We start from the raw sequence: 16,885 nt of genomic DNA, 5'->3' as shown, positions 1-16,885 counted from the left end.
CCATCTGAAATTTCTCCTCTGTGTTAAAAAAACAAACGTAAGCGGATTTTTGTGTGAGTCATTGTTAATAATTCCATAACATCACAAATCTTAAACCTAATAAACATTTGTTAATTGAAAATCAATTATTTATCATCACATGTTTTGTAAGAGAAGATAAAATTGTTTGGAATGCATCAACTACTTTAAACATACTGTTTACGGACAAATCTCCGCCTTTTGGTTGGATACCTACCTCATCTATCTCAGATTTGATAACATTAGTTCTCACTATTACGATATTGTTCCATATTTCTATCTTAGGAAGATATTATAAAGGGTTTCAAAACAAAATTTCTGATTTCATCGGTATATGTTCAACCGTACGCGGTAGAAGTAATTTCCGGGTTTACGATGAGTCAGCAACTTGCAACTTCCTGGTTTCAACTAAGTTGGCCTTTACTGGCGATAGCCATTTTAGTATTTTGTTTATTTTCAGACCTGTGAAGGTACAGGGTAGTTAGCAAAATAAATTTGTTTTCTCTTTCGTAGGTTTAGCCCACTTTTATTCATTATTCCATTCCATGACAAAGATATACAAAGATTACATATTTAAAAAATGTTTTTATAACATGTATGTACAATAATATGGTTAAAAGAGATATCTTTTTAAAATATAACATAATTGGATATCTTTTAAAACCTAATATAATTGATTATATTGACACATACCCTCTTATAAAATTGGCTAACGTATTGAAGCGTTGTTTTTTTTTCTATATTTCTTTCCTTCTTTTTCATCTTTCTGTTTTATAGTAAAATACATGTACAATAAGTGTATAAAAAAAATTACTTTTGTATTCTTTTTAATTTTTCTCAATATAGAAGAAAGAAAAAGAAAGAAAGAAAAAAAATGAGTTTTCATTTCGATTTTATGAAATGTGATTCATTAATTTATCTTTTACTTTAGCCCATTTAATGTGAGCTTTATTTACATTACAAGCATATTGGTTAGCTAAAAAGTTTCTGAGTTCTACTCGAAACAAGCTCCAAATCATTGTTGATCTTTTTGTATATTTTGATATATTTAGATTTGTAAATACAGAAGATTAACAATGAGATTAATTCATTTACATTTTTACTTTTTGTTCCAGTAACTATTTCTATCCAGTTTTTAACTGTTTCGTTAAGTGTATAGCAATCTTGAATCATGGAATTAAAATTATTCCACGCAAGTTGAACACTTTTACACTTTAATAGCATATGTTTGTCTGTTTATGGTTCAGTTCGACAGTAGTCGCATAACTGTGCAGAAGATAGCTTCCATGCCTCCATACGTTTTTTACATGCAAGTATACAGTGTATCAGCTTAAAATTAAATTGTGCTAATTTCGTAACATGTTTTATACTATAAACTTTGTTATACCATATTTCTTTCCAATCGAGGTTTACATTTCTAAATTGCGTTTCCCATTTCGATTCACAAGATGGGGCAATTGAAATATTATTGATAAGTTGTCTATAGTAAAATGAGTTTTTGTGCTTATTACAATAAAGTTGTTGTCTCTTGAAATCTATATTGTCTCTTTCGATTTCATTATTTGTAATTATTTTCTTCCAATCAGATGGAATTGCATTTATTAACATAAAAAACTCAATCAGGCCATTTTGTTGTTTTGAAAGGTTGGGGATTACCTCTTCGAATGATGTTAATCTATAATCTACTATTATATCTTTTACTATTTTGTACCCTGCTTGTAACCGATTTTTGAAATATATTGTTTTTTCGTTACATTTTATGAAATTATTTTCCCACAATTGCTGTGTTTCTACTTCTTTTGTTGAGCCCTCCTTCTGTAATAGGTTTTATAAGGGTTTTTTCTTTTTTTTACCCCATAAAAAACTATATAAAATATTTTCTACCTTTGAAAATACATACTTAGGTACACTTATAATGCTAGCATTATATACAAGCTTTGAAATTGCAAAGGCTTTTATGATTATTATGCTTCCAAAAATGGAGAGGTTTCTTTTTTCCCATAGTTGCAAAACCTGGTCTAATTTTATAATTTTTTCGTTCCAATTTTTTTCCTCACACATTTTTTTTTATTATAGCCGACATGTAGGCCTAAAAATTTGTCTGGATTTTTTGTCCATGCTATATTAAACGGTGTTGTCTCATTATTTTTGTTCGAACCAATCCACATTCCTTTAGTTTTTTCTTTATTTAATTTTAAACCAGATATGTTAAAAAAACCTCTATTTCTTTTTAAAAAAAAGCTTAAACTAATCTGATCTTGTGCAAATATGACGGTATCATCTGCCAACTGACATATTTTTGCTGTACATTCATTAACATCATTGATATTACTTGGCATCATGATGCCTTTACATTGTCGATTTTTCTTATATTAATAGCCATTATTTCTACAGATAATATAAATAAGATAGCAGACAGTGGACATCCTTGCCTCACTCCACTTTCCATCTAAAAACTTTCAGATAGCCATCCATTATTTTCAATAACACATTCTGTGTCTTTGTAGATCAATTCAATCCATTTGGTGAACGAGATACCAAATCCAAACTTCTTAAGACATTTTAACATAAAGCACCTATCTAAAGAGTCGAACGCTTTTGCAAAATCTAAGAAAACTATTGCTCCAGGCGAGTTACTTATATCGGTCTGGAAAAGAACGTCTTCTACTAAGCGTACGTTCTCGCCTCCAAACCGTCCATTGATGTAACCTTTTTGGTCGGAATCAATTATTGATGCAATTACTTTTTGTATTCTATTGACAGGGAATGGGCCATTATTTTGTAGTCAGCATTTAATAAGGTAATTAATTGGCCTCCAATTTGTTAGTAATTCTCTTTTTCCATTTTTGAATAATAACTTTATTATTCCCTTTTTTTTAGTTTTAGATAAATTATTTTTATTGTAACTGTAATTTAAGGATGTACATAACATTTCTTTTACGTAATTCCAAAAAAACCTATAATATTCAACAATTAGTCCATCAGACCCTGGGCTTTTGTTTAAGTGCATTTTATGAACGACATTCATTTATGGTTAGTAGACCTTCACATTGTTCGCTGTCTTCCGACGACAGTTCTTTTGCTTTTACTTGGTCAAGATAACTTTTTATGTTATCACCCGGAATATATAGAATATACTCTATAGTTCACTATGTCGGTCGGTTGGTCTGTCTGTCTGTCTGTCGATCCGGTATCACTATGCATTGTAGCACGCGACTTAATGGCTGTTGGCCTTGTTTTTTGGAGTATAAGTGTTTGTAGAAATTTACTTGTTCGCTTTATATTTCACTAGTATCTGTGGTGTACTTCCATTAGATTTTAGTAACGTGGTAATTTGTTATATTCATAAAGGCATCGGAGTATATTGTGGTGAGTATATAAAATTAAATCGGGAGAACTCATGGTAAGACCCGATAGCCGAGTTGTTGAGTAAGCTGGCAGAAATAACTGTGGGTTATCTGTGTCCCGTTAGGACCCTGGGATAACGGATAACTTCTACCATGTTGCAAGCCGTCTAAAACGTCTTCCTTCTTAGGCCAAAACGAGCCACACGACCCACTGTGTCGCGGAAGTTAGTTTCAAAAGATGTTTAAACTAAATAATGTATATTAATTATACCAATCAGGATGGTATTTATTTAAATAAACGCCTCTCCCCACCACCATCTAATAAACGCCCATCCACATACACACAATATTGTTATTTATAACACAATTATACAATTTGTAGTAGAATTCATCGGACTGTTATCTACAATTTACCAAGCATTTCTTTTTACCACTTTTCATTCATCTTCATCTATTAGGGCCTAGAGGATTTTATTTGATTATAAATGTTACCATATTATTAAAACTAAAAAATTAGACGTATCCCTCGAATAAGCACCTCCCTCAAATGAACTCGCCTCCCCACCTTCGCCCTACCAAACAATAAACACTATACTTGAAAATGTTATTAATCATCTAAGACACTGTGAAACAGAGTAGGTTTAGTTTACGAATATCAAAGCATTTCAATAATGATAATTACCGACCGAAAACGTCCAAGCCAGAACGTCCTTCTAAAACCCGGTTTTACCCGAGGCATTATCATTCCGAGAACCATCGTCTACACTTCCCTAATGGAGAATGAGCGAAGCAAGCTCCCTCTAGTAATTCTAAATTAAGGATACAATTAAAGGCTACAAAAAACAGTATTTTTACCGTTACGACGGATTACAAACTATAATTACGTTTATCAAGGAATGATATAAACCTTTTCTAAAGAACTCCTCTAGATTATTATTATATTGCTTATTTATTCCCATCCATCTATGGTACAGTTTACTCTTTTACCATACAGTAGTAAATGGTCCAATTAAAACATTACCAATAGCATTACTTTCGTTTTAGTTTTTCCAATAAATTTAACTTTGATAATATCCTCATGTTGTGGTAAAGAATTATTTGATTGTGAATGTCGTGTGGTATAGAAATCTTTCCTCTATCCTGTTGGCGGAGATGTAAAATAATATAAGGAAATAATTATCGCCATGGTGACGAGTTCAAATTTAGTTTAAGTTTGGAAAATTTAACCATTTACAGGCGAGGTAAGATCCATACAGAAGTAGGCCTACGTGACTGCTGAACCCGGTAATGGAATTGTGTTGTGAAAGATTAGCTATATAGTCAGATAGTTAGAACTAACAGGAAATAGTTTCACGGTAGGCTTACACATAACACTCCCAGCCAAGCCTTTGGATCACGGTAAATATGTTTAAATTATGGACTATGGAATTTATCAAGCTATTTAAACTAGCTGTGTATTCTTATATAATAATAATAATAATAACGTTAAGATGTACTGTAAACAGTCAGACACTCATTTCTGGTCCAGTAGACGTTCGAGCCGCAGTTGGTACAGATGCAATCTTCAAGTGCTCTGCTAATAATATTGTGTCGCCATACGCTCTAATTTGGAGAGATTTAAATGATATTGATTATATAATTACCTTTGGTGAAAATACATTCGGTTCTCAAATTTACTCGATAATTGTTTCTGATGGTGGTTCATATGATTTAAAGATCACAGACGTACAGATCAGTAATGCTGGAGAATATGAGTGCCTATATGGCTATCGTAATAAAAACAATAGGTATTCAATCACAGGTTGGCCAACACCTGCCACAGCTAAGTTAACAGTACTTCAACCACCATCTCCAAATTCTCCTCGATGTTTGTTATCTCGCAATAAGGCCTTGATTTCAGCTGAGGCACCATTATACGTTGGAGAATCAATCAGATTACAGTGTATTTCAGAGGGTCATGGAAGAACATATCCAGCACTCAACATCACGGTATCTAACATCAGTGTTGATGCGAGTATTATACTTGATAAATCTAACTACAGGGAAGCAGAATCTGACGACATAATGGTCGAAAATTATGATACCGAATTGAAATGCTATCTTGAAAGCGAAGCTTTGGAAGAAACAAGAACCTGTACAATAACGCTTAATGTACTTCTTCCTGAAGTGGAAATATACCCAAGTATGCAATCTGTGCAAGAGTCGACTGACGTATATTTCCAATGTTCTGCAAGTAACTTTAAGACAACTAATCTGCAGTATGAATGGCAGATAGCACCATATGTTCCTGGAGACATCTTTAATTCAAAAGATTCAATTTTAAACATTACTGACATTTCTCTCAATAACACTTTACTCGAAAAACAAATCTTTTATATCACGTGTTTAGTAACAGAAGATGGAAGGATTTGGAATGCTGCTACCACTTTGTCCATAACGCGGATTGAGCTACCATCAACGAACCACAACAGCAATGACATTGATGGACATACTAAAACTAATACCACCAGCGAATCTGAAAATTCAAAAGTTGGAGTAGTTATAGGAACAGTCGTCATTGCTATATTTGTCGTATTATTAATAGTTGTATTTGTTTTTAATCGCCAAAAATTAAACAGCATTATATCCAGAAATAAAACTATAAACACATCAGTTGATAACACACAATTATATTCGGATGTCCAAAACATGAATACAATTACAACCAATGCAGATGAAGGTGGACACTCGTGTGATAATGCTACTTATTATTCATCAGTGCATAATGATGCCGACAATTACGATAATGTTTGCAACATAAATGACAATGATGAAGCTCTATATGAGAACAGACCTTTCACACGAGACGTCACAGAACTTAACGTAGAGGGCCTTAACTATGCTGTGTTGGATCTCCAGGAATCTCCATGTGATATAATAAGCACCAATCATACTACCACATATGCTACATTAGAAAATTAACTAACACTAACAAAATAGTTTAATTAATTATAATTCAAATAATTTAAATAGTTAAACAGCAGGTACCTTACGCAGCTTATACTTCATGTAGTAATAATGGATATTGGCACGATGTAAACATGAACACTTCAAAACTAAAGAGACGGTATTTTGAACGATACGATACGTGCCATCAAGCTTAGTTTAGGCTCGAACGACAATTTAGATATTTGATAAAAAGATAAAGATTTTGGCAAACATGGCGTGGAGTTGTAAACTTGAGCAGTGTTACGAACAAAAATCACTATTAGGACCCTTAAGTGGGTGTCCGCTGAATAGGGTTTGGATCTAGTTAGCATTAAAATACATATTTCCCCCTTCCTTTCGTTATTAATGGGAAGTTGTCTCCTTGATAGATGTGTCCCTAGAGGATGAACTCTACTGTACTATAACAACATAATAAACATTGTATACTTTGGGGCAAGTGTATGAGTATATGTTTCAGCATCGACAACCATTAGACAGTGTATACCACGTTAAAACACCCCTATTCGGTGTAAATCGTTTAACCTAGATTCATTTTTATAAATAATTGTCTAGCGAAACTTAATTAGGTTTACATCAGGTGATTAAAATCATTACCAAAAGTAAGTATGTACTAACTTGCTATAACATTGAGTAAAGATTCTAGAAGTTACGCGCGATTTACCATTTTTTGCCCTTAAAGAGATATCGGTTATACGTGTATTATACTTTCCATTTTCAGTTTTTATTATTAATATACAATTAGTAGGCCTAGTCCTATACAAATTATTTTTTATTTCAATTGAATTAAATGGAATGAGATTGATTAAATACATATTGTATTAAAATTAATTATTAGAATTATTTCATTCACGACCAATAAGGCATGTAGTAACTTATTACATTATTGACATGTGGATGTGTACGCACTGCAGGTGAATATTATTTTGGAAATATATTTTCTATCTAAATATAGTTGGAAATAGGTTTAATTGTATATGCCTAGCATTGTATATAGCCGTTCATTCATTGCTTTGTGATAAGGGTTTTTTATAAAATGAAACATAGACGGGGAAATTTGCAATTTTTTTTCTTTTCAATTCTATGTGAATTATAATCGTTCGATCTCGTTGCGATTAATATTAATATATAATCTTATAGCTTTGGTACTTAATATGTGTAAACATATATACTCCCGGAAACTTTCCCTATTTGGCGGAGGCGTAATTTTGCAGGAAATAATCTGGTTTGTGTATTACTTTCTAAACACTCTATATTCATTGTCAAGCTGTGTATCGACGTGATTGAAACCACGGTAACGGATTTTGTGGTGAAATATTATATTATCTATTTTAAATAGTTGTATATCTATTCGCAAACATCAGCAACTATGCAGGACTTTGAATGAAGCTATAACGCGTAAATATAAATCTCAAGACCAAGCCATTGAAACACGGTGACGATATTTCCAATTTTTGATTATGGAGTTTGTCAGACTATTTAAAACAGTTGCATATGCTTACATAATAATCACGTTAATTCCTACTTTAAATAGTCAATTACTACTCTCTGGTCCTGAAGACGTTCGAGCTGTAGTTGGTACAGATGTAATCTTCAAGTGCTCAGCTTATAATATGGTGTCACCGAACACTCTGATTTGGACTGATTTGAAATATGATAACTATATTATAACCTTTGGTGAAAGTACATTCGGTTCTAAAATTTACTCAATAATTGTTTCTGGTGGTGGTTCATACGATTTAAAGATCACAAACATACAGATCACTGATGCTGGAGACTATGAGTGCACATACGGTTATTACGATTATGAACGTTCATTATACATATATTCATCTTTTTCAACTCCTGCTACAGCTACGTTAACAGTACTTCAACCACCATCTGCAACTTCACCTCGGTGTTTGCTATCTCGCAATGAGGCCGTAATTTCAGCTGATACACCATTATACGTTGGAGAATCCATCAGATTACAGTGTGTTTCAGAGGGTCATGGAAGTACATATCCAACACTTGGCATCACGGTATCTGATATCAATGTTGCAGTGAGTACTATACTTCGTGGTTATAACTACACAGCAGTGGAATCTGTAGCCATAATAGTCGAAAATTATGATACCGAATTGAAATGCCATCTTAGCAGCGACGCCTTGGAAGAAACAAGAACCTGTACAATAACGCTTAATGTACTTCTTCCTAAAGTGGAAATATACCCAAGTATGCAATCTGTGCAAGAGGCGACTGACGTAAATTTCCAATGTTCTGCAAGTAACTTCAAGACAACTAATCTACAGTATGAATGGCAGATCTCGCCATATGTTCCTGGAGACATATTTACTCAAACAGAATCAATTTTTAAAATAACTGACATCTCTCTCAATAACAATTTACTCGAAAAACAAATATTTCACATTGTGTGCTTCGTAAGAGAGAATAGAAAGATGTGGAATGCATCTACTACTTTGTCAATAACGCAGGTAAATATACCAACCACTAATTTTAACAATGATACCAGCAGCGAATCTGAAAAATCAGTAGTTGGAATAATTCTAGGAACGGTCGTCGTTGCTATAGTTGTTATACTAATAATAATTGTCTCTGTTCTTAATCGGCAAAAATTAAACAGCATTATATTCAGGAATAAAACTATAAACGCATCAGTTAATGACACGCCCTTATATTCTGATCTTCAAAACATGAATACAATTACACCCAATGCAGACGAAGGGGGAGACTCGTGTGATAATGCTGCTGTTTATTATTCATCAGTGCCTAATGATGCCGACAATTACGATAATGTTTGCAACATAAATGACAATGATGAAGCTCTATATGAGAACAGACCTTTCACACGAGACGTCACAGAACTTAACGTAGAGGGCCTTAACTATGCTGTGTTGGATCTTCAGGAATCATCACGTGATATAATAAGCACTAATCATACCACCACATACGCTACACTAGAAAATTGAACAACAGAACATTTTAATTAGCAATAATTCAAGTAATATTAATAATTTTTTAAACCCGAGCTATTTTGAACAATACAATTTCCATCTATATCATATTGTTTTGCTTTGGTTATTTTATTGTTTGTTGTTTTCATTTTGTTTCATATTTATTGTAGGGGCCCTCATGAGACAAGTTTTTCTAATGAAGGTCCCAGTTATTCTTAACTGAATAAATGTGGAATGAATTGAATTGAAAAAATAAATTGTGGTGTTTTTTGTTGAGCGACCTTGTTTGGATGATGTCGAAATAATTGAAATATCCAATTACCTGCATCAACACCAACTCTGTAGTTATTGTCTTTTCACGCTTCTGCTTTAGCCCGCTACGTCCCAGGAGGGTGACTCATTAATAAACCGGAAGTAAGCAGAAGTTGTATATCTAAGGATGACAGAAATGCGAAAATGCATACTCGACTATAATTGATAGGTAACAGCTGCTGGACCCACAAAACGTCTGGGTAAAGAGTCTGAACGACAAATCCCAAAGCATTTCTGGTATTTATGAGTCCCATGATACTTCACACTTGAAGTATCTAGGCTGATGAACTGACCCCCAGACTTGACCTTAGCAATAAAATAAACTAAGTGACTGATATTAATACAGATTATACAAATACAATTTATATTTGTTCACATATAAAAAGAGAAAAGAAGCGGTTAATTATAACTCAAAAACCATTATCTGACAGACAATTTAAGTATTTTTTGCTTTACATTACATTTTTTCAGGTAAAATAACTATTATGTGACAATAAAATGACACATTCAAAAACAAATTTTTTTCCGAGGGACAATATATCTTTAAAACTGTTACGTCAATAAGTGAGCAGCGTTTTTTGTAAGAAATATTTCTTGTTTAAAAAAACCGAAATGCTTTGGGATTTGTCGTTCAACCGTTAGACTCTCTGGTACCTATAAATTATAGTCGAGAATCCTTTTTCGCAAAAATTTAAGTGTCTAGTACTATAACTGCTGCTTGATTTCATCTAATAAATGAATCACCTCTTGTGACGTAGCGGACAATACATACTACGGTGGCCTTTAAGTGTCCGGCAACTTTCAAATAATATCACGGAAACTTTCAAAAAAAGCCACGGCAATTTGAAAAAAGCCACGGCAAATTAAAAATAAAACATCACGGCAAATTAAAAATAAAACATCGCGGCAATTTAACAAAAATACCACGGCAACTTTAGTTTTGAAACACCACGGCAAATTACAGAATGCCACGGCCATGTGAACGTGGCTAATAAGTTACCACGGCGGAATGGAATCTTCGATTTTTTCTGAGGTAAGTAATTATTTTGTGCATTGAAGTAAATATTATATTATTATATTTATAATTATTTACAGCATTTACGTGTTTATTGCACTAGGCCTAGCTATGCCTACTACTAGCCCAATGCCTAGGCCTTAGGCCTACAACAGTAGTAGCTAGATCCACTGTAAAAAAAAACTAGGCCTAAATTTTAAAAAAACTGATTACTGTAAATATATTAAAACACTGTAGAATGTAGGGCCTAGGCCTACCTTGTAATAAGGCCTATGGTCTAGCCGTACAAGAAACAACGATTACGTATCCATCAGTGCAGTGGGATTCCACAATACCGACACTAAACAAGACGTTCCTTAATAATCCAAATTCATAATTCCAAAACCGGATCTCCGAAACCAAACAAATTATTCTATAATACATCAACCATCATTAAATGGAAATGTAAGTTATTAGATTAAGTGACGAGGATGCATGTATGCTATAAGTAAACTTAGTCGTGCTACCGTTATTGGACATGTTAGTCTCGTACACATAATAGCAATACAATCATTTAAATAACACATAAATGATTGACGTCGTAAAGAAGTGATCTAAAAATATTACAAAACAAGTCTAAACAAATTATGAAATACTTTGGTTGTCTTTCTGTCTTTTGTCGCACTATTTTGTCATTGTTGAATGAGTAATATACATTTTGTTCTTATAACCCGAATGTAACATATTATACCTTTAATATTTTCTTTTTAATATTATTTTAATACACCATAGTATGTTGTGTATTTCTTTATATATTATGGTGGAAATCATTCACCATCGGTAGGTCCATGGATACACCAGTAGCCAGGAGGACATGACGATAAACGTAACACACGATGTACCCCTCGGCGCATAATCTGATGCTCATCGATACCTAAAAACAAAAACAAGATACAATTCTAAATTAATACCGTTGATCCTGCAGCGATTCACGCATCATATGCGGCGATATTCTAGTAAAAATTCTGTGCTCATCAGAACTAAAAAAGGGTCAATGTTATACGTTCACACACAGTTGTAGAACGGGGTCTTCCCTGAAAGAAGGGCTCGTTGGTATTATTGTAGGCTAAATAGGCAGGTCTATTCACACACTCAATGTTTTAGTTTTAGTTCCATGTTTGTTTGTTAGTTTTAGTTGGTTGTTGGTGTATTTTTATACTACTTTCTCACCTGCTTCTTATAATATATAGGCCTATAATATCTTCTGATAATAGTTGCTATTGTTACTTTTATACAAAACAACAAATGACAAAAGCAAATCGTACTTACCAGTTTTGACAACTGGTTCTGGAAATAAAAATTAAAGAACACACTAGAATATTGTATGGTATAGCAGTTATTTTTAAGTTATTAAAAAATAATGTATGTACATATTTCACTTTAAGTTAAAGAGACATAATTAAGCAATAATGCTGTACATTAAAGCAATACAGACATGATCATAGACAGTTTTAACTTAGTTTAAATCTTTCGTAGACCTATTATTAAAATTATAAATTACCATACGAATTCATAATATTACAAACAAATTAACGTTCAATGTATTCGTACTTCGTTTTCTTAAAGATGCGTCAGCAGGTGGTGCGTTTAAAGCGCACAGCAGTAAGACAGCCAACAGACACATTTGCAGGATGCTAAAAAGAAATACAAGAATATTAACTCTTAATTGTTGGTACAAAATGGAATGATATAATTATGAGTACTATTGATTTCAATTAGTTTTTCAACTTTCATAAATAAGATTTTAATTGTTAAACAGTATGCTAAAAGAAATACAACTATATTAACTCATCATTTTTTATGTAATTGTGAATGGTATTATTATTTACAATAAATTGATTTGTCTTTTCCAACAATTTTCCCAACAAATACGCCTTTTCTATACCACTACAGTATAAAAAGAGAATGGAATTGCATAAAGTATTTAAATCTCTGATGTTATACATTTCGGTCGTCGATAATTTGTATAAATCTAAATTTATTTTGCAATAACAGAAAACAGTTATATCTTATCTATAGTAAATACAGTATATCTTTTCCTATTTTTATAACTATAGGCTAATACAATCAATACTGTACTAATAAAAACAGACATGGTTCTAAATATTCTAAAAAAATTAAATAGTAATCATAATAGTAATAAAAACATTGAATTATTAAATAAATTAGTAAACATAAACAATTGGGTAAAGTTTAAACAAAGCAGTGTACGTACCGTGTAGATGCCATAATGAAGCACAGTCGTAAATAAAATCAAAATCCAATACAACCGTCTTAAATTTCGCATACGCAACTATCGACTACCAAATGAAGATTCTAGATCCGTTTAGGCCTATAACATTATTATGTAGGCGTGTCGAAATCAACGCATTTCCTTGTTGCATGGCCTAGCCGTCTTCCATACGAGTGAAACAGGAAGCAGTGTGTGTGTATTTTTTAATCCTTGAAATAATTATGGGAAAAATGATTTTTAGAGAGTTACTTTATGTTCTGATGGAAAGTCATTCTTCATCAGTAAATACATGTTATCACATTTGAGGCAAATTGTCTGTCCTTTCAACTCAATAACATTTGTTAACTTTGATTAAGTTTAATGACATTTCATTATCTGTACTCACGGTGAAAATAATCCTAGACCTATTTCTTCTGAATATCAACTTAGCTCTCCCAACTATCAAAATTTAAATTTAAGAATCAAATTTACAGCCACTAAAGCGTAATTACTTCTTTACTTTACTTTAATCTCATATACTGTATTTATACATATTTGTGATCTACAAAGTCTGCAGTAGATTTATATAGTGGTAGTACCGTTTATTAAACCAATTTGTAATTTTGGTCGGTGACCGTGTTATACCATGATATCAAAAAATGTGACAAATGTTGGAAGTTGTATATGCTATATAAATAAATGAGTTTATTGTATGATAGGTTTATTGATAGGTAATGTTTGTGAGGTGTCTGTCAAAAATGATGTTTCTTATTTAAGTCGGCTTTTAGTTTTTCGTCTGAAAATAGTTTACGAGCGCAAGTAGCATACGTATGAAACGCCATATGTGCCAAAATATTTATATTTGTATTAATATTAAGTCAAAAGTCTGTCTAGAGCCTAGACTACATCATAAAAAAACAAAACTTGACGCCTCCTGTTGTTGCACCTCGTCCACTCCTCAGAAGCAAGAGAAATCAAATAGTTTACGCTGTCCGTTTAATTACTGTTAAAAACATTTTAATGACCGTGGATTTGTATTTATCATCTTTATATCTTGCTGCACAGTGTTTTACCCATTGGATGTTAGTGACATTATTTTTTTTATTGTTACATGTAAAAAGCAAGGTAAATTTCCGAAACAATGTTTTATATGTTTGAACAAATAAGATGAATTGCATAATGCAGGATTCTGACAACATTAACGCTTACTCTAACACTAAGCCAACTTGTTTACCCAAGCAAGTACAGAACGAAACTATATCGGAAGTGCTTACTTTAATAGGTTGACAGTAATTTTCCGGTATCGATCTGGTGGGTCATGGTTATACGTTAACAATCTATAAATATTTAAAATGTTCATTTTAATACAATAAACATTTAACATTGTTTTGTAATCACATAATAATGTGAACAAAATGAAGTTAATCATAATCGTTATGTATCAATGTTCCGTTACAGTTTGTCATCTTCTTTATCGAGGCTAAGGGCAATGAACCGCAGTTCACTGGTTCGAACCCTGGTTAGCGACCAAGGCGTAACCTCATACTTCAGTTTAGGGTGCTGGGCTGACATAAACTTTCACTTTATATATTTTCCCAATGATCTTGAGACTCTTTCAGACTTTTTTTAGCTTTACAAACTTCATTACCATTAACCATGGCCATCCGCTTATGTATATTCCAATGGATTGGTGGTGAAAAAGAAATATGAAAATAAAGAACGAACCTATTGTTGTAGTTTATTGTACAAATATGAAAACGGTAGCTTATAATGTAGGCCTAGTAAAATAATGGAACAATGGCAGCCATATAACATGTGGAGTAGAGTGGGCTCGTTCCCCAATTTGTATTGTGTGTGTTACTGTAAAATCTATTTATCGAAACATTAAAACCGCTTTAAAATCGACTGATTTCCCACTCACAAAACAAATATACTTGTGGCTAGTGAGCAAATACGTTCAAAGAAGAATTTAACCAACCAGAAAAAAATGAATTGAAAAATAAGATATTAAAATAAATGTAGTTGTATACATAGTACACACACACATACTAATACTAATTATATACAGAGACATACATTTTTTTAATATTTTGAAACTAGGTTACGATTCAAACCGTGTGAAAGAAAACTTTAGAGCTTTTCCAACAAAATGAAAAACGTTATATATTCTAAACAGTTATAAACACTAACCAATCATGATTGATATTTCTGATTGCTTTAGTATGTATCAGAAGACATAGAGAATGTCAGAGTCTTACTTCAGAGTAAGTTACTTTGCAACAAGTATCATGGATTAATGTTCCAGTGTATGGTAGATCCAGTTCGGCATATTTAATTCCCTCTGCTGTACGCGATGATCTACATTTCATCTCAACTGCAAATGCAGGTGCGTTGCATGTTAACGAGAAGTCTTCGATTGTTTCAGATGGATCTACATTTTCGTAAACAGTATCTCTTTCTTCACTCACTTCTACCTTAAGGTTCGTATACGTTGGCAGGCTTAACTTCGGTTCGCTTGGTGGACTTTCAGCGTACATTTTCCGACGTATTTTAACTGACGACGACAAGGTAGATCTATTTGGTGTTGTATATTCTTCTATTGTGTTTTCTTTACCTGATTGATAATCGTGCGGTAAATTAAGTTTGTCTATTGTGTTTGCTCGTCTTGCTTTGGAATAATCTCGAGGGTTACGATTGACTGTATTACCATGAATTGCTATCGGGTACTCCCTCGCTGTTAGTACTCTCCTGGATGACGATCTTTTATTAAAAACTCTGCCTTGTTTAGAATTTCTTTTATGAATAAAACATATCGTACATGCAATAAAAATAAGAAGAAGAAGCCCTAATGTACAGCTTATAATTATTGGTAGAACCACTACACCAGATTTTTCATCAACGTATAGAATAGTTGTTGCATTTTGAATTGTTCCACCTCCTGTGACGGTACACGTCACTTCAGTGCCATTATACTTAGCGTAAACGTCAGGAATTCTTAATGTTGATGATGTCGATGTAAGTTCTAACAAAGATGAATATTCTGGATAGAAATGCCATCTATATGCGAGCTTATTATTCCTAAAGTCGGTTGCGCTACATTTTAGTACCGCAGTCTTTCCCGTTTGTATCATAGGATACTGTGGTGTAAGGGTAACCTTACCGGGAGGAAGCAAATCTAATTGACACGTTTCCAGCATTCCATCGTCAATACGAAAGCGACATTGAAATGTTGTTTCATTTTCAATGACGTAGTGACCAGTTGTGTGTACTAACCTTCCTTCTACATAATTGTGAGTAGTCTTAACTCTTCCTCCGTTGCGAAGAAGCTTTAACTTTGTATGTGTATTTACATGAGAAGTTGTTGTACATGTAAACCTGACTGAATTCCCGAAAAAGAATGTAAGCCCTTCGTCAACTTCAATATTACACTGAACACCTTGCTCTGTTGGTGAAAGAACTTTCAAGAAAGCTGCAGTATTAGACCCAAACTGAACTGTATTCCCCTTTTCTGTAAAATAGACACATTCATATTTTCCACTATCACTTGCCTGAGCATTTACAATCCTTAGATCATAACTTCGATCTCCCGAAACACCGGGTAGGATGGAGAAACGATTGCTCTGATCGGAGTTTATCGTATCCAGAATTTCCCAGTTACTACTGATATAGTCATTTATCGTAAAACTGTACCATTGGACAAAGTCGCTGTCTTTCCGGCCGTCAACATTACATGAGAGTGTGGTATCAGATCCTACCCGGATTGTTTTATCGTCTGGCCCTTTTTTCAGGTACAATCCATTGATATTTGAATATAATGAAAATAAAATCATTAAAAACATACTGAAGTTATAACATACATACAGCACCATCTTCAATCCTTGCTAGAAATGTTCGTTTTTAGAGTGACACGGACAGTGACTAATATGCTAGGGTTTGATTATTTCCGTTTTGTGGATGGATTATGATTGTCGTAATCTTTGAAAATATACCAAACCCAACAACA

General features: G+C 33.1%; 1 long non-coding RNA gene across 1 annotated transcript; it reads right to left on the bottom strand.

Annotated features, from left to right (window-relative positions):
• Positions 1–9,567: 9,567 nt before the first annotated feature.
• Positions 9,568–12,995, bottom strand: LOC144845977 (uncharacterized). The gene is made up of 4 exons (XR_013612618.1): positions 12,886–12,995; positions 12,222–12,304; positions 11,940–11,957; positions 9,568–11,544 (listed from the first exon to the last, which is right to left on the bottom strand). It is a non-coding gene; the product is annotated as an uncharacterized LOC144845977 (long non-coding RNA).
• Between the last annotated feature and the right edge of the window lie 3,890 nt (positions 12,996–16,885).

The sequence above is a fragment of the Antedon bifida genome, chromosome 1, assembly GCF_963402885.1.
Source record: "Antedon bifida chromosome 1, ecAntBifi1.1, whole genome shotgun sequence".
In the NCBI taxonomy this organism is placed as follows: domain Eukaryota; kingdom Metazoa; phylum Echinodermata; class Crinoidea; order Comatulida; family Antedonidae; genus Antedon; species Antedon bifida.
This window is presented reverse-complemented; position numbering and strand designations above follow the sequence as displayed.